Source organism: Mya arenaria, chromosome 11 (assembly GCF_026914265.1).
Source record: "Mya arenaria isolate MELC-2E11 chromosome 11, ASM2691426v1".
In the NCBI taxonomy this organism is placed as follows: Eukaryota; Metazoa; Mollusca; class Bivalvia; order Myida; family Myidae; genus Mya; species Mya arenaria.
This window is the reverse complement of record NC_069132.1, coordinates 22,110,046-22,129,916: the sequence shown is the minus strand read 5'-3', so window position 1 is coordinate 22,129,916 and position 19,871 is coordinate 22,110,046. Positions and strand designations below refer to the sequence as shown.

Here is a 19,871-nt window from a genome sequence, read left to right as displayed (position 1 = left end):
GAGGACAGATGTAATAAGCAGATAATTTGAAGTAACAATTTAATATGTGTTCGTTATCATGGATGTTCAGGAGTTATGGGGAACGAGAGTTTGCTCAAGTGAACAATATTGTCAAAAGGTCACAGTCAATGTCATCCAAGCACAACATTGATATTTTTTTCAAAACTGTAAACATTGTCCATATTTCATTGCTGTAGCTTCAAAAACTAGAAGCGCCGCAATGCGACTAAACCAGGTTTTTGTAATGGGCAATCAGAAATTATAGCCAATTAATTGGTTGTATGACTTTATCTTTACTTTTATCAATAAGAGACGTAACTGAAAATTACTGTTGGTGGAAACCATTTTTCTATTTTTAGTAATAGTGACCTTGACCTTAGCCCCTCCCCCCTCAATAGCAATCCCAAGCTAGCTCTTCACATAAGCTACCTACACACCAACTTTCGTCAATATCTATCAATCCTAGCTAAAGTAATTGGGCAGAAACCATTTTTTTCTATTTTAAGTAACAGGCGACCTTGACGTTAGCCCCACCCACCTCAAAAGCAATCCCAAGCTAGCTCTTCACATAAGCTTCCTACACACCAAGTTTCATCAATATCTGTCAATGCTAACTAAAGTTATTGGGCAGAAACCATTTTTCTATTTAAAGTAACAGTGACCTTGACCATTTTTCTATTTTAAGTAATAGTGACCTTGACGTTAGCCCCTCCCACTCAAAAGCAATCCCAAGCTAGCTCTTCACATAAGCAACTTACACACCAAGTTTCGTCAATATCTATCAATGCTAACTAAAGTTATTGGACAGAAACCATTTTTCTATTTTTAGTAACAGTGACCTTGACCTTAGCCCAACCCCCCTCAAAAGCAATCCCAAGCTAGATCTTCCTATAAGCTACTTACACACCAAGTTTCATCAATATCTATCAATGCTAACTAAAGTTATTGAACAGAAACCAATGTTTGACGCCCGCTCGCCCGCCCAACGACAACCTCATTCTAATAACCCGGTTTTCGTTGAAAACCTGGTTAATAATAAAGTAGGTCAAAAAGTCACAGTCAGTGTCATCAGAGGACAACATTGATACCTGTTTGAAAAACTGCACACAGTCCAAATTTTAATGCTGTAGCTTCAAAAATAAGAAAGGTCAGGAGGTCACATTCAAGGTCATCCAAAAACAACAATGGGAATTGTTTCCAAAACTATACACATGGTCCAAATTTCATTGCTGTAACTTCAAAAAATAATAAAAAAGGTCAAAAGGTCACAAACAAGGTCATCAAAGTACCAAATAAATATTTGTTTTCAAAACTAAGTATGGTCCAAATTTCATTGCTGTAGCTTCAAAACTAAGAAAGTAGGTCAAAAGGTCAGTAATCCAAGCACAACATAAATAAATTTCATTGCTGTTAAACAATCTTGGTAAAGGACCACTAAATAATGCCTTATTCAAATATCAAAGGTCTGGGCCTAGCATTTTCAGACAAATAGATATTCCAACATTTTCATTATTTAAGTATACCAAACTTGTGAGCCATGCGGCGTGGTCAGTAATGCCCCACAGGGGCATAATCTGAACAAACATTCACAAGCAATGATAGACAGATGCAAGAACGGCAGAGCCTACACCATCGCATAAACTCTTCTGGCCTTTCGCCAATATAGCTAAAAGTAACCTTGGGCCAATTGAGCTAAAAATCAACCAACCCCTTAAAACTGGAATTTTGGTCTCTGTTTAATAAGGGCAAGGGAGAGTAAAACATAAAACCAAATGCACAAGCTAAAAACAAGTCTCTCTTATTTTAGACTTGGCTTTTTTGCCGATAATTTCAAAAGCCATAATCCACTCATGCTTGGGCCGATGTGGCTGGTTTTCGAGAACCCAATCTCTAATAGATATCTAATAAAAGGAACCAAGCTATCATGGATAACTAACTACTGTACAAGTTTCATCAAGATACAATCAAAACTGAAGACTATCGTGTTGACAACCAATTGTAAAACCAAATGGATCTAGGCATACGTTTTAGCTTTTTAGTGTTTGACCTTGGCACTTCTGTTACTGATCCGATCCAGCGAGTGCACTAGAGTATACACTTGACGCAAGTTTCATTAATTTTTGTTCAGAAGTTACACAATAATGGCTCCGGACGAGAGCGACGAAACCAGGTTTTCAATGATTGACAGAGAAGAACTGCCGCCTTTGTTGCGAGATTCCCCAAATACAATCCCATTGAAGTCCCCCATAAACTGTTTCTACATACCAAGTTTGGTTTCAATATGTCAACCCCAACTAAAGTTATTCAGTACCAAACGGTTATCTATTTATAGTCACAATGACCTTGTCCTAGACCCTATGGACCGCAATGCAATTCAATGAAAGATCTCCATCAACTGTTCCTATATACAAAGTTTGGTCACTATACGTCAAACCGAACTAAAATTATTCGATACCATTGGGGAGTTTGTGACTTTTGAAGTGAATACAATAATGATGCAATGTGTGCCTGTCAGAAGCAATAAAAAAAATCGAATTAAAAAGTGAACAAGAATCGCGATGTGATAAAACCGGATTTTTAATTATTGGCAGAAGAGATTCAGTTTCAACTGCTTTCTTCTATTTTTTGTAACAGTGACCTTGATTCTAAGGGCCCCAAACACAATCCAATGGAAGTCCTCCATAAACTCTTCCTACATATCAAGTTTGGTCACAGTATGTTAACCATAACTATTCTTAATTCAGTACCAAACAGTTATCTAATCTTAGTAACAGTGACCCTAGGGGGCCAAAAGGCAATCCAATGAAAGCTCTGCATAAACTTGTCCAATATACCAAGTTTGGCCAAACTATGTCAGTCCTTACCAGAGTTATTCAGTGCTAACCATAATTCTATTTTTAGCAAGTGACCTTGACCTAGCCCATAACTCTCGTGGCCCAACCATAATCTCAGGAAAGGTCTCTATAAACTTCCTATATACCAATATCGGTCACAATATGTTGACCCTTATTTAAGTTATTTAATACCAGCCATTTTTCTTTAAATAGTAACCTTGGCCCTGATCCTAGGGGCCTCAAACGCATTCCTATGAAAGGGGTCCGTATATACCAAGTTTGGTCACTTGATGTCAAACCTAGCTAAAATTATTTGTTACATAAGGGGACTGACGCTGCCCTCCCACCAGCCCGCTCAAACAATGACGAAAGTTATTCTAATAACTTTTTTCCCCTTTATGAAATCCTGGTCAAGAATATAAAAATGTGCCTGATAAAAGAAATAGATTTTTTAATCAAGGGCCATTATTTGTATTTAGGGTTAAAATGGAGTTATGTGACTTTATTGTAAGATGGTCGTCATTAATTGAGCGAAGAATTAAGTACATTGAATGAAGGGTATAGAAGTTATTTTATTAAAATCCCAACTTGTCCCAAAACTTTACCCTGCCCCATTACTTTAACCAAAGTTTCTAAGTCAATCAGGGGCCATTACTTGTATTAAGGATAATATGGAGTTATGGAGTTATGTAACCTCGTTGTGTGATGGTCCTGAACAACTGTGTGAAGTATTCAGTGTATTGAATACAGGGTATAGAAGTTATTAATAAATATCCCAACCTGCCCTAAAACTTTAACCCAAGTTCCATAGTCAATCGGGGGCCATAATTTGTATAAAGGATACTATGGAGTTATCTAACCTCATTGTGTGATGGTACTGAAAAACTGTGTGAAGTATTAAGTCTATTGAATAAAGGGTATAGAAGTTATTTATAAATATCCAAACCTGCCCTATAACTTGAACCTAACTTCCATAGTCAATCTGGGGCCATAATTTGTATAAAGGATATAATGGAGTTATCAAACCTCATCATGTAATGGCCCAGAACAACTGTGTGAAGTATCAAGTGAATTAAATGAAGGGTATTAAAGTTATAACTGAAAATCCCAACTTGCCCCAAAACTTTAACCTTAGTTTCTAAGTTAATCAGGGGCCATTACTTGTACTAAGGATAATATGGAGTTATATAACCTCATTGTGTGATGGTCCTGAAAAACTGTGTGAAGTATTAGGTCTATTGAATAAAGGGTATAGAAGTTATTAATAAATATCCCAACCTGCCTTAAAACTTTAACCAAAGTTCCATAGTCAATCAGGGGCCATAGTTTGTATAAAGGATAATATGGAGTTATCTAACCTCATTATGTTATGGCCCAAAACAGATCTGTGAAGTATTAAGTGATTTAAATGAAGGGTATTGAAGTTATAACTGAAAATCCTAACCTGCCATTAAACTTTAACCCAAGTTTCTAAGTCATTCAGGGACCAGAACTTGCATTAAGGATAATATAAAGCTATGTAACCTCATTGTGTGATGGTCCTCAACAACTGTGTCAAGTATAAACGCAATTGAAAGAAGGGTATAGTTAGTTATTAATAAATATCCCGCCCTGCCCTAAAACTTGAACCTAAGATCCTTAGTCAATCAGGAGCCATAATTTGTATAAAGGATAATATGGAGTTATCTAACCTCATTATGTTATGGCCCAAAACAGATCTGTGAAGTATTAAGTGATTTAAATGAAGGGTATTGAAGTTATAACTGAAAATCCTAACCTGCCCTTAAACTTTAACCCAATCAGGGACCAGAACTTGCATTAAGGATAATATAAAGCTATGTAACCTCATTGTGTGATGGTCCTGAACAACTGTGTGAAGTATTCAGTGTATTGAATACAGGGTATAGAAGTTATTAATAAATATCCCAACCTGCCCTAAAACTTTAACCCAAGTTCCATAGTCAATCGGGGGCCATAATTCGTATAAAGGATAATATGGAGTTATCTAACCTCATTATGTGATGGCCCTGAACAACTGTGTGAAGTATTAAGTGAATTGAATGAGGGGTATTGAAGTTATAATTGAAAATCCCAACTTGCCCCAAAACTTAAACCGGACGCCAACGCGAGTAGTAAAGCCCTCCTTATTCTTCGAATAGTCGAGCTAAACATCCAAACTTGCCCTAAATCTTTAACTAAAGTCAATGAGAGGCCATATGTCTTTAGGCTAAAATGGTGTTATGTAATCTTATTTGCAAGATGGTCTGTTAAAGTACCAAGCCAAGTGAATGAAGGGTATAGAAGTTATATGTTAAAATCCTTACTTTCCCTGCAACTTAACCCGACACAATGTGTCATAAATTGTATTAAGAACATAATGGAGAGAAGTCACCTTATTAAGTGAATTGAATAAAGGGTACCAGACGCCGACGCCGGGGTGAGTAGTACCCCCTCCTTATTCTTCGAATAGTCAAACTAAAAACTTACTAAAACCACCACTTGTATACTAGTAAAATGACGTTTGACCTTTGTCTAGCACTCCAATAGTGGTTTACAGCCTCATACTCGGCATCTTCAGTGGGTAGTGGCTGTGTAGTCATCTGGCACTAAAGTAGCTGCACAAGCCTTTACTGTCTACCAGACTGGACGATATACTCGCGGAATGGCTTCTCCAGTTGTCTAACAGACTGGGCAATATACTCGCGGATTGGCCTTACTCCTAGTTGGCTACCAGGCCGGGTGATATACATCCAAACTGACCCAACTCCTAGTTGTCTACCAGGCTGGGCGATATACTTGCGAATTGGTCTTAATCCTAGTTGGCTACAAGGCTGGTCGATATATTAGCAGATTGTCCTTACTCCTTGTTGGCTACCAGGCTGGATAATATACTAGCAGATTGGCCTTACTCCTAGTTTGCTACCAGGCTGGACGAGGTTCTTGCTGATTGGCCTTACTCCTAGTTGGCTACCAGGCTGGACGATGATCTTGCTGATTGGCCTTACTCCTAGTTTACTACCAGGCTGGACGAGGTTCTTGCTGATTGGCCTTACTCCTAGTTTGCTACCAGGCTGGACGAGGTTCTTGCTGATTGGCCTTACTCCTAGTTTGCTACCAGGCTGGACGAGGTTCTTGCTGATTGGCCTTACTCCTAGTTGGCTACCAGGCTGGACGAGGTTCTTGCTGATTGGCCTTACTCCTAGTTGGCTACCAGGCTGGACGAGGTTCTTGCTGATTGGTCTTACTCCTAGTTGGCTACCAGGATGGTGGAAATACTCGTGGAATGGTCTTACTCCTAGTTGGCTACAAGGATGGACAATATACTAGCAGATTGGCCTTGCTCGTATTGGGCTACCAGGCTGGACGATGTACTCGCGGATTGGCCTTACTCCTAGTTTGCTACCAGGCTGGACGAGGTTCTTGCTGATTGGCCTTACTCCTAGTTGGCTACCAGGCTGGACGAGGTTCTTGCTGATTGGCCTTACTCCTAGTTTGCTACCAGGCTGGACGAGGTTCTTGCTGATTGGCCTTACTCCTAGTTGGCTACCAGGCTGGATAATATACTAGCAGATTGGCATTACTCCTAGTTGGCTACCAGGCTGGACGAGGTTCGTGCTGATTGGCCTTACCCCTAGTTGGCTACCAGGCTGGACGAGGTTCGTGCTGATTGGCCTTACCCCTAGTTGGCTACCAGGCTGGACGAGGTTCGTGCTGATTGGCCTTACCCCTAGTTGGCTACCAGGCTGGACGAGGTTCGTGCTGATTGGCCTTACCCCTAGTTGGCTACCAGGATGGACGAGGTTCTTGCTGACTGGCCTTACCCCTAGTTGGCTACCAGGATGGACGAGGTTCTTGCTGACTGGCCTTACTCCTAGTTGGCTACCAGGCTGGACGAGGTTCTTGCTGACTGGCCTTACTCCTAGTTGGCTACCAGGCTGGACGAGGTTCTTGCTGACTGGCCTTACTCCTAGTTGGCTACCAGGCTGGACGAGGTTCTTGCTGATTGGCCTTACTCCTAGTTGGCTACCAGGCTGGACGAGGTTCTTGCTGATTGGCCTTACTCCTAGTTGGCTACCAGGCTGGACGAGGTTCTTGCTGATTGGCCTTACTCCTAGTTGGCTACCAGGCTGGACGAGGTTCTTGCTGATTGGCCTTACTCCTAGTTGGCTACCAGGCTGGACGAGGTTCTTGCTGATTGGCCTTACTCCTAGTTGGCTACCAGGCTGGGCGAGGTTCTTGCTGATTGGCCTTACTCCTAGTTGGCTACCAGGCTGGACGAGGTTCTTGCTGACTGGCCTTACTCCTAGTTGGCTACCAGGCTGGGCGAGGTTCTTGCTGACTGGCCTTACTCCTAGTTGGCTACCAGGCTGGGCGAGGTTCTTGCTGACTGGCCTTACTCCTAGTTGGCTACCAGGCTGGACGAGGTCCTTGCTGACTGGCCTTACTCCTAGTTGGCTACCAGGCTGGACGAGGTCCTTGCTGACTGGCCTTACTCCTAGTTGGCTACCAGGCTGGACGAGGTTCTTGCTGACTGGCCTTACTCCTAGTTGGCTACCAGGCTGGACGAGGTTCTTGCTGACTGGCCTTACTCCTAGTTGGCTACCAGGCTGGACGAGGTTCTTGCTGATTGGCCTTACTCCTAGTTGGCTACCAGGCTGGGCGAGGTTCTTGCTGATTGGCCTTACTCCTAGTTGGCTACCAGGCTGGGCGAGGTTCTTGCTGATTGGCCTTACTCCTAGTTGGCTACCAGGCTGGGCGAGGTTCTTGCTGATTGGCCTTACTCCTAGTTGGCTACCAGGCTGGACGAGGTTCTTGCTGATTGGCCTTACTCCTAGGTGGCTACCAGGCTGGGCGAGGTTCTTGCTGACTGGCCTTACTCCTAGTTGGCTACCAGGCTGGACGAGGTTCTTGCTGACTGGCCTTACTCCTAGTTGGCTACCAGGCTGGACGAGGTTCTTGCTGACTGGCCTTACTCCTAGTTGGCTACCAGGCTGGAACCTCGTCCAGCCTGGTAGCCAACTAGATACTAACAGATTGGCCTTACTCCTACTGTTTGGCTACCAGGCTGGGCGATTCAATCACTCTTGTTTTAGAACATAAAAGAATCTCTCCATTTACTAGTTTTCAAAATATGACGTATCTGAGATCACTTTTTTGTTCTTGACGATATCACATCTATTTCCGTCGATGGTAACACGTTTTTTTTAAATTGCCAATCGATGTTTCATTGCATATCATATGCATTATTTCTATACGTCATCCTATTTTAGGTATGAAACTACTATGCTATTTTTTATCATGTTAATTTTAATATTTTGTAAGTCTAAGAAATGGCGTACTGTACAACTAGAATTCGCTTTTTAATTACAAGTATAATAATATACCAGGGCAATATGTTTCACTATTAAACTGTATTGTGTTAGTTTAGTATAATGCAATACATGCAGAGATTCTCAATTTAGAAAGCTGTTAATGGATCTCCTTCAAGACATATGCCCATAATGTGACAAAGTTTGGTAAAAATTGGACAAGATATGCAAGTTAGAAAGCCGGCAAAGATAATTTGTTCTAATCTTAACGGTTCAATGGGCAATAACTCCAGAGTTTATTGTGTAACCATAGGGTTTATCACAATAAAATGATATATTTTACAGATTAACATTGAAACCTTAATCAGGAAATATCAGATAAGTAATGCTGGAGACAGAGCAGAAACGATTGTTTCCACAGACGCCTATGCCGGACAACATCATCCCTGTACGCATGTCTGCAATGCTATGCAGGCGCCATAAAATGACACTAAACACTAATTACTTGAAAGGAGACACTTAGTTGTGATCATTTGTCTTGATATAGTTCTCGCATATATATATATATACCCCGGTTCTGTAAACGCGTGTGTATATTGAACACACGTGACTAGTGTTTAACACACCATGGTTACCTTGCCCCCTCCCACAACCCGTTTATGCTCGTTTTATTTCACAATATCTTGAATATACAATAAATGACAGATTAATAGGGATGGTGGTTCAATATCAGTCTGTACAGTTGCCCCAGAGACGATGGCTGCTTGCTAACGCCCCCTATTAGTCTGAAACAAAAAGGCAACGTGCATTTATCCATTTTATACAGGGATATATTTCCACTGGTATATTGCATCAGTCTTGGAAGTATGCTTACATTAAATAGAAAATAAGAGGGCCCTGAAGGCCATGTATCGCTCACCTGATCCAATTCAAGTGTGAAATAAGTGTTTTCAGGGCGAGGCCAATTGTGACAGGGGGAGGCTTAAGTGTTTTTCAGGGCGATGGAAAATTTAGGACTAGTTTTCAAAGCTACATATTAAATATTAAAGTTGAAGGTATAACAGTTTTGGAGAATTTGAAATGTCAGTCTGGTGGTCTGCTACCTTAGAAAGGATGCGTACTTGTCTTTGTTTTTGTACATTTTTATTTTCTGTTCTTGTTACGGTTGGAGTATAAACATGAAAATTGTTTCATTTAATTCAGAATGTATTTTAGCAGTGAGTGTGATTAAAACACTTGTTCTACATGAAAATGCACGAAACATTGAAAACTTATTATACATACTTTTGACTACATCATGGAAGGACTTTTTTACAGAGTATATTTTCAATAAATCTGCATACAATCATGACGTATTGAATCAAAACATTTATACCTGCTGGAATAAAAAAATATATTTCTTAGATCCTTCCTAGTGACCAAGTTTATTTTAATATCACGGATGATTTTTTTAATATCACGGATGACCCAGTTACAAACCTTACCTTGCTGTAATAAGTACATTCTGACCAGGTTTCATATAAATAAAGTAGAAAATATGGCCTCAACAGTGTTTTAACAATGTTTTCCATGATTTGACTTTGTGACCTAGTTTTTAAACTCAGGTTACCCAGTTTCAAATTTGGCATAGACTTCATAAACACAAACATTCTGACATAGTTTCATGGTGATCAAAGAGAGAATGTAACCTCTACAGTGTTTACAAAGTTGTTCTATGATTTGACCTAGTGGCCTGGTTTTTGACCTTTGATTACCTTGTTTCAAACTCTGCATAAAGATCATCAAGAATAACATTCTGATCAAGTTCCATGAACATATGGTCATAAATGTGGCCTCTAGAGTGTTAACAAGCTTTTCTTAAATTTGACCTGGTGACCTAGTTTTTGACCGCACATGACCCAGATTCGAACTTGGCCTTGAGCTAATCAATATAAACAATCTGACTAGGTTTCATGAACATACAGGCATAAATGTGACCTCTAGAGTGCTAACAAGCTTTTCCTATGATTTGACCTAATGACCCAGTTTTCGACCACACATGACCCAGATTTAAACTTGACTTAGAGATTATTAATATAAACATTCTGACCAAATTTCATGAAGAAACATTTATAAATGTGTCCTCTAGATTGTTAACAAGTTTTTCCTTAAATTTGACCTGGTGACCTATTTTTTGACCGCACATGACCACGATTCGACCATGGCCTTGAGCTAATCAATATATACATTCTGACTAAGTTTCATGAACATACAGTCATAAATATGACCTCTAGAGAACTAACAAGCTTTTCCTATCATTTGACCTGCTGACCTAGTTTTTGATTGCATATGACCCAGATTTAAACTTAACCTAAAGATTATTAATATAAGCAATCTGACCAACTTCATGAACATACAGTCAAAAATGTGACTTCTAGAGTGTTAACAAGCTTTTCCTTCAATTTGACCTGGTGACCTAGTTTTTGACCGTACATGACCCAGATTCGAACTTGACCTAGAGATCATAAATATTAACATTCTGACCAAGTTTCATGAAAATTAAAGTCATACATGTGACCTCTTTAGTGTTAACAAGCTTTTCCTTTAATTTGACCTGGTGACCTAGTTTTTAACCCCAGATGACCCAATATCGAACTCGTCCAAGATTTTATTGAGGGTAACATTCTGACCAAGTTTCATTAAGATTGTGCCAAAATTGTGACCTCTAGAGTGTTAACAGTCAAATTTTTGACAACGGACGACGACAAACACTGGGCAATCAAAATAGCTCACCTTAAGCACTTCGTGCTCAGGTGAGCTAAAAATTATACGGCAACAGACCACAGTTCTTTTTTTACCGGATATATGTTTCATAATATAATATATATTTGGCCAGTAGAGCTAAAAATAAGAAAAGAGCCATAACACCACAGCCATAATTAATTTTCAATTGTGTTATAAATGCAAATGAAAACTGTGGTCTTCAAAGTCGATATATGAGCACATATCAACATTTGCTGAAGAGTTCCAGCTTTTGGTGTTTTTGTTTTAACACTCCTTTTGATTTGCCAACTTTATTTGGTAATTAAAAAAAGTGCTTTTTACAAACCATGAGCAAGTTAATGTAAGCACGCTTGCATGCCAACCCTTAGAAGTTGAATTATTAAGAGCTAATATTTTCATAAAACACAAAATAGAGTGATCTAAAATGAGTACTTAAGTAGGTTTGACAGTTGGGAATAAATAGACAAATTTTGATTCAATACAAGATGTATTTGCTGAAATATTGACCTAAATGTGGTTTTATGCAAAACATAAACCAGACTTTCTCAATCAAATAATAGACTGGATGGTTGAGTACTTTTGTATTTATAAGGTATCAATGCAAAAAAATGTTAATAAGAAATAAGCTTATGTGTGCTTGCAAGCAAAACCTTACCAGAATATTGAAGTAATTAAAAAGCCACAATTTGCATTATATGCAAAATAGATTTGATATAACTTGATTAATTAAGTGGGTTGGAGAATTGGAAACACATGTCTGAATTTGCAATGATATATGATGCATTTGCTGAGATATATGTGGTTAGATGCAAAACCTTAACCAGAATTTCTAAGTCGAAAAATAAAGGGCCATAATTTGCATCATATTCAAGATAGAGTTGTGTCACTTGATTAAGTAGGTTGGGTGGTTGGGAACACTTGTGATAAATTCCAATGCAATACATGGAGTATTTGCTGCGATATTGACTCAAATGTATTTTCTTCCATGCAAAACCTTGACAAAGATGTGACGCTGATGCCAGGTTGAGTGGAATAGCTCTCCCCATTTTTTAACAAGACGCCAATGCGGCAACGCTGCATTAAAGCGGGATTTTTTATTTAACGATGCAATTTTGTAAAACCTAGGATTTGAGCTAGGGACCTAGTATTTTTCACCAAAACGACTCATATTTATACTTATCAGAGATATCGTTCATACAAATTACCTGATCAACAGAAACTATTCCATTTGTGTGAGGAAAAAAATGAACATTTTATAAATAATCAGCTTTTCTAATAAGATCTGTCCCAGAGACCTAGTTTTTGACCCTAGATGACACACTTCATCATCTAAGATTTCATTTTTTTCATGACATTGGGGAAATATTTCCTAAGGTTTGACCAAGTGACCTAGTTTTTGATCTGAGGTGACCCATATTCACAAATGTTTAAGACAACATGTAGACAAATGTTCTGACCAAGTTTCATAAAGATTTGACAGAAATTAATGAATTTTTATAACTGGAATTCTTTCTTCTAAGATTTGACCTAGATTTTGACCAGGGATGACCCATATTAAAGATTTTTCAAGGTATTATGCAGACAAATATTCTGACCAAGTTTCATAAAGATTTGACCAAAAAAATGTTGAATTTTCTCGTGGAAAGATTTTTCCAAAGATTTTACCTAGTGACCTAGATTTTGACCCGGGTTGACCCATATTAAACAAGAGCTGTCACAGTATGTGACAAATGCCCCCAAATGTGACATTGACCTACGAACAAGGTCAGTACATGAAAAGTTTATCTTGCCTTTACGTGTCAAATACATATGGCAAGTTATTTTAAATTTCCTCTGAACATAAAAAAAATACCACCCATACTTGACAACCTACACTGTTATGTCCTTATATTCAGAATTCCCTTGTGAATAAACACTTAGTGTATCTTTCACCTTAGAGGTAGGGACATGGGTCTTGCACACGACATGTTGTCTTCGTATGTGGAACACATGTAGCAAGTGATTTTAAAATCTGTCCATACAAGGGAAAGTAACAGCCCTGACACGACAACCTATACTCTATGTCCTTATATGCAGCACTCCATTGTGAATAAACACTAAGTGTGACCTTGACCTTTGAGGTAGGGACACGGGTCTTGCACGCGACACGTCGTCTTGGTTTGTGGAACACATGTGTGAAGTTTTTTTAAAATCTGTCCATACAAGGGAAAGTTACAGCCCGGACACGACAACCTATACTCTATGTCCTTATATGCAGCACTCCATTGTGAATAAACACTATGTGTGACCTTGACCTTTGAGGCAGGGACACGGGTCTTGCACACGACACGTCGTCTTGGTATGTGGAACACATGTGGCAAGTTATTTTAAAATCTGTCCATACAAGAGAAAGTTACAGCCCGGACACGACAACCTATACTCTATGTCCTTATATGCAGCACTCCATTGTGAATAAACACTAAGTGTGACCTTGACCTTTGAGGTAGGGACACGGGTCTTGCAGGCGACACGTCGTCTTGGCATGTGGAACACATGTGGCAAGTTATTTTAAAATCTGTCCATACAAGGGAAAGTTACAGCCCGGACACGACAACCTATACTCTATGTCGTTATATGCAGCACTCCATTGTAAATAAACTCTAAGTGTGACCTTGACCTTTGAGGTAGGGACACGGGTTTTGCACGCGACATGTCGTCTTGGTATGTGGAACACATTTGGCAAGTTATTTTAAAATCTGTCCATACAAGGGAAAGTTACAGCCCGGACACGACAACCTATACTCTATGTCCTTATATGCAGCACTCCATTGTAAATAAACACTAAGTGTGACCTTGACCTTTGAGGTAGGGACACGGGTCTTGCACGCGACACGTCGTCTTGGTATGTGGAACACATGTGGCAAGTTATTTTAAAATCTGTCCATACAAGAGAAAGTTACAGCCCGGACACGACAACCTATACTCTATGTCCTTATATGCAGCACTCCATTGTGAATAAACACTAAGTTTGACCTTGACCTTTGAGGTAGGGACACAGGTCTTGCAGGCGACACGTCGTCTTGGTATGTGGAACACATTTGGCAAGTTATTTTAAAATCTGTCGATACAAGGGAAAGTTACAGCCCGGACACGACAACCTGTACTCTATGTCCTTATATGCAGCGCTCCATTGTGAATAAACACTAAGTGTGACCTTGACCTTTGAGGTAGGGACACGGGTCTTGCAAGCGACACGTCGTCTTGGTATGTGGTACACATGTGGCAAGTTATTTTAAAATCTGTCCATACAAGAGAAAGTTACAGCCCGGACACGACAACCTATACTCTATGTCCTTATATGCAGCACTCCATTGTGAATAAACACTAAGTGTGACCTTGACCTTTGAGGTAGGGACACGAGTCTTGCACGCCACACGTCGTCTTGGTATGTGGAACACATGTGGCAAGTTATTTTAAAATCTGTCCATACAAGGGAAAGTTACAGAGCCGGACGGACAGACGGACGGACGGTGCGATTTTAATATGCCCACCTTCGGGGGCATAAAAATATGCAAGATATAATGCAGACATGCACTCTGACCATGTTTCATCAAGATTTGATAAAAATTGTTGAATTTATTACCATGAAATATTTCTTCTTAAAATTTGACCTAGTGACCTAGTTTTTGACCTGAGATGACCCATATTCATATATATATTTAAGGTAACATGCCGAAAAATAGTCTGACCAAGTTTGATAACCATTGGATAAAAACTCTTGATTTTATTACATAAAATGAAAACTCTAGAGTGTTCAGGTTTTTCCATATTTCGGCTCTGTGACCTAGTTTTTGACCCAAGACGACACATATTCAAACTTGAGCTAGAAATCAAGGAAACAACCTTTCTGACAAATTTCATGGATATTTGGACTGAAAAAGTAGACTCTAGAGTGTTAAAAAGATTTTTCTATTTTTGGGTCATGTGTCCTAGTTTTTCATCCCAAATGACCCATATTCAAATTCGTCTGAGTAATGACTGGAACAAACATCCTGACCAAGTTTTGTGACAACGGTGCCAAAAAATTGACCACTCGGGTGTTAACAAACTAAGTGTGGATGGACGACGGAAGACAGACGACGGATAACGGACATTCATCGATCCTTATAGCTCACCCTCAGCCGATGGCTAAGATGAGCTAAAAATCAAAGATTCATGATAACTGCTAGTATTTTCATACATGAAATGACAAAGTGATGGAAGAAATGCAGAGAAAACAAATTTGATGAAAAAATATTTAGGATCTGTTTGGCATGCATTTAAGAGAACAGCACTTTCCCTTTGTCTACATCTGGCTTAATCAAATGGATTTGCTGTAAGTGTCACATTTTAAAATCCTTTACATACAGCAATGTTCTACAGGGGTCACTGACATCTTCATTCTCCTGTTATATGGGATCCAGGTTGCAGATCCCAGTTTTTGATTGCATGACCACTTGCTGGAGCTGTGCCGCAATTTCCTGGCACATTGGAATCTGAAAAGACACCAAGGCAATGTTTTACACATTGAAAACTACCATCTACTACTGTTAATAAATGAAATGCCAGTATACAATCATTTGAATTTATGACAAAATATATAATCTTTTAGACATTTTTAGTTTTTACTCAACTGATTGAATGCACAGATAGCATTTTGGCGGAAATCAAAACCACACATGGTTAGAATTTCTTCTTACTAACATGCGGTATTGATTCTTTCTCGGAAACCCATGCCAGCAGTCGGTACGGAATTCAGGACAGGACCCAGTTTGGGCCAGCACAAGTCACCATAAGAACTTAAGCTAACAGGCAGGCTATACAATAAACAACCAGTTTGTGTATTTAGGCATTTTGATTGTATTTTAGGTACATAAAGAGAAAAGGCTCTTACTATAATGTAATCAGAACACTTTCTATCCCCTTTACTTGATCCAATTATTCATTCATTAACAGTCATGTTTTACAACAATTGCATCTTATAAATTTTGTTCCGTTTCCTCTTAAAGATGAGTGATAAAATAAATTATTTTTTAGTATATTTTGTTTTTCTCGCAACCTGACTGGTACGTTGAATCTGACCAAAATTGTACACAACCACTGGTCAAGAGTGGGAATATAGGAAATACGAGCTGTTTGATCGGTAACCTCAATATTCTTGGATATATGAACATATTATAAAAAGGATATTTGTTAAAGTTATTCATATTTTGTGTAGTGTATGTAAGATCAATGTCAAGGTTATTTTGGCAAAAAGAAAGAAAGAAAATGAGTCCTTGACTTATAACATAAATGAAATAGCAAGCTTTATGTATTTTCGATAAAGTGATAGATATATATTGTGGTGACATCATAACATTGTTTTACTTCTTTTGAAGAGAAAACACATGTTATAAACATATGATCACATTTCTGTCCGTTGTTTTTTTAAATATTTAAACTTGTGGCACATAATGATAATGTTTGGTAGAGTGCGCTAAGTATCAATCTGTGCAACTTGTTTAACACTTTCATTTAACATTTATATCTTATCCTCTATTTAGCATTGTCATAATATGGACCCTAAACTTTATGATGGATTACTGGCACAAATTGCAGTTGGTTCAAGTTCTTGGATCAAATTCAGTAATTGTTGGTAATCCATCAATACATAAGAAAGTTATAGCACAGACATGAGCATGTATAATCAGACCTTTAAATGTCTCATGTGACCTTGACCTTTGAGGTATGGACCCAGGTCAAAGTCACTGCACATCGTCTCAATGAGGACAACATTTGTACCAAATAATATGGTAATCCATCATTGCATAATTTAGTTATAGTGCGGACACAAGCATGTGTACTCTGACCTTTAAATGTCTCAAATGACCTTGACCTTTGAGGTGTGGACCCTGGTCAAGGTCACCACACAGTCTCAATAAGGACGACATTTGTACCAAGTAACATGGTAATCCATCCATGCATAAGTAAGTTATAGCGCAGACATGAGTATGCGTAATCTGACCTTTAAATGTTTCGTCTGACCTTGAGGTATGGACTCAGGTCAGGGTCACTGCACATCGTCTCAATGAGGACAAGATTTTGAACCAGATAATATGGTAATCCATCAATGCATAAGTAAGTTATAGCGCAGACACGAGCATGTGTACTCGGACCTTAAAATGTCTTGTGTGACAACCTTTGAGGTATGGAACTGGGTCAAGGTCACTGCACATTGTCTTAATGAGGACGACATTTGCACCAAGTAATATGGTAATCCATCAATGCATAAGTAAGTTATAGCGCAGACACAAGCAAGTGTACTCTGACCTTTAAATGTCTCATGTGACCTTTACCTTTGAGGCAACTGGCCCTTAAACTTCAACCAGACATAAATAACCCTAAAATTTAGACCTAAGTCCCTAAGTCAATCATTGACAATATTTGTATTTAGGATGAAATGGTGTTATGAAACCTAATAGTTAGATTGTGTGACATATTTAGTCAATTCAATGAAGGGTATAGAAGTTATTACCGGTAGTAAAAATGTCCTAAAACTTTAGCCTGACACAATGTGCCTTTAAACTTTAACCTAAGTTCCTAAGTTAATCAGGGGCCATAATTTGTACTTAGGATAATATGCAGTTATGTAAACTCATAATGGGAAGGTCCTGAACATATTGGTGAATTATTAAGTGAATTTAAAGAAGGGTATTGAGTTATAAGTGAAAATGCCAACTTGCCCTTAACGTTTAATCAGACTCCGACACAAACGCCAGGCAACTAGTATTCTTGGAAAAGTCGAGCTAAAAAGTACTCCAAAAGTCCTAAAATAAATCTACAAAGCTGTTGGCATAAGCTTTAATGATTGCTCATTCTCTCATATTGTCAAGATGGCAAGACGGAGAAGTTTCTCAGAAATGTTGCCTGGGTATAGTGATACACTTACGCCCTAATCCATTCAAGATGCCAAGATTACTTGAAAACTGCCGTGCTGTATTTTTCGGGGTCTACTTTGGATTTTATTGGACTTCTGAGTCTGTTAGTCATGCCTCATTTTACCTGAAGATATTAAACAAAATTTCTCTTAAAACAAAAACAAACCTAAATGTTACTGCTTGCAAGCAAGATTTAAGGTCAATTAATGTAGCTTTTTTTTCAAAACTGTTTCGTTTCAAAAATGAATTTTGATTTACCCAACCCATTTTGGAAACTCTGCTTTAATTATAATTGCATCAGACCACATTTCTTTTAAATATATTTTTAATATCATTATCTACCTTCATAAAATAAAAACCAGTCCCAACAAAATAAAGATTTTTTTCTGAAATATTGTTTTATGAGAAAAAACAACAACCAAAAACACAACATGTTGACCATCTATGAAACTGGACCCCCCCATTTTCTGTTACCATAACTAACCCCCTGTGTTTTTAAACATCCACCTTTCATGAAAAGATATTGGAAATCATTAAATCTATCCAGTTTTCTATTTATCTAGACCCTCTCAACTAGAAAAGAATACGTGCACTATTTCATTCAGTCAATCATGAATGGTACATGTACAGTTACAGTCCCGATATTGGACAACAAGGGGCAGATAACTGTGGTCACTTAGGGGTATATGTGTCTCCACTATTATACAAGCAAGCAGTTGTTCGATCAAGGCTTGGATTCTTCCTCAAGGCTTCCCCAATGAGTTTGTATCCTCCCGGGCTCCCCCACCGTATCGTAAACTGACTCAATGGATTATGCAAACTATGCAAACTATAAAATATTGTTATAATCAAGCTAATTAACTTCATATCAAGGTTTACATTGTCAACTGTGTCATGAAATCAAATATGTAAAAATTATGTGTATTAAACAATTCCAAAGTCTTGCTATTCGGGCATAAATTAAAATGTACAGTGTTCCTAAACTATCACGTATACACTGTAAAGTTTGTTTAATAGATTAAGCCATACAAATTATTAAAATAGTCCTTAACATATATTGTTTACAAATTCACACAAGTTTAAAGTGGACAGATATGGTACAAAGTCACAATCATAAATATGTGTGGCATCAGACACCATACATGTATGTGTAATACATTTCCTTGCAACTCTAATTGACACACAAATAATCAATAATAAATGACTGCTAAAATGGAAATAAGATACTATATGATTAAAATACATTCAAGGACAATGTCATAATACAGGTCAAATAAGCAGTAAGAAAAGCTCATATATAATTATATAACTGAAAAAAAGTTAAAACCAATAAAATAATGACTCCCTAACTGTGCCAAACAAAACCATAATCTAATAAACCCACAATAGATAAAAAATACATTATTGCACACATTGCCAAACCTACATTCATTTTAAAGGAGCATATCAGGTATGTAAAACTAAAAGCCATATTCCTGAGCTTGAAAGCAGAATTCCTATCCTGCATAGGCACATGCGAAAAAAAATGCATTTACAATACTCTGAATTCAAAACCCATGGAAGTCCTTATAGATACAGAGATAAAAAAAAATACAGATATACTAAATGGTCATACAAAAATGAAAGTAACTTATAATGTTAATAATCATTGAAGCAAACTAACATATATGATACTAGAATACATGTTATATTATGCTAGACTCAGTTTTGTAAGAAAATCATATGATTAACTGTGTCAGTAGACAAACATCAACAAAATGCCTCCAAGCAACAACTATTTCTTAATCAGAGCCATAAGTTGTCATAACAACGCACATGAAGGTATTGAAAATTCAACATCAAAACGAGTAAACATGCCTTAAAAATGAATATATTCAACATCATTTGAGCAACATTAAAAATGAAAAATAATCTATTTAAAATATTTAGAACAAAATTTTATAACCACACATGTATGATACACAATTGTTACTGGAAGAAGCATCCCTTAATTCATTTTAAGCATATCAGGTCTGTAAAAGCCATATTCC

General features: G+C 38.1%; 1 long non-coding RNA gene across 1 annotated transcript; it reads right to left on the bottom strand.

Annotated features, from left to right (window-relative positions):
- Positions 1–8,811: 8,811 nt before the first annotated feature.
- Positions 8,812–17,952, bottom strand: LOC128207690 (uncharacterized). Its single transcript, XR_008256752.1, has 3 exons — positions 17,853–17,952; positions 15,293–15,420; positions 8,812–8,928 (listed from the first exon to the last, which is right to left on the bottom strand). It is a non-coding gene; the product is annotated as an uncharacterized LOC128207690 (long non-coding RNA).
- Between the last annotated feature and the right edge of the window lie 1,919 nt (positions 17,953–19,871).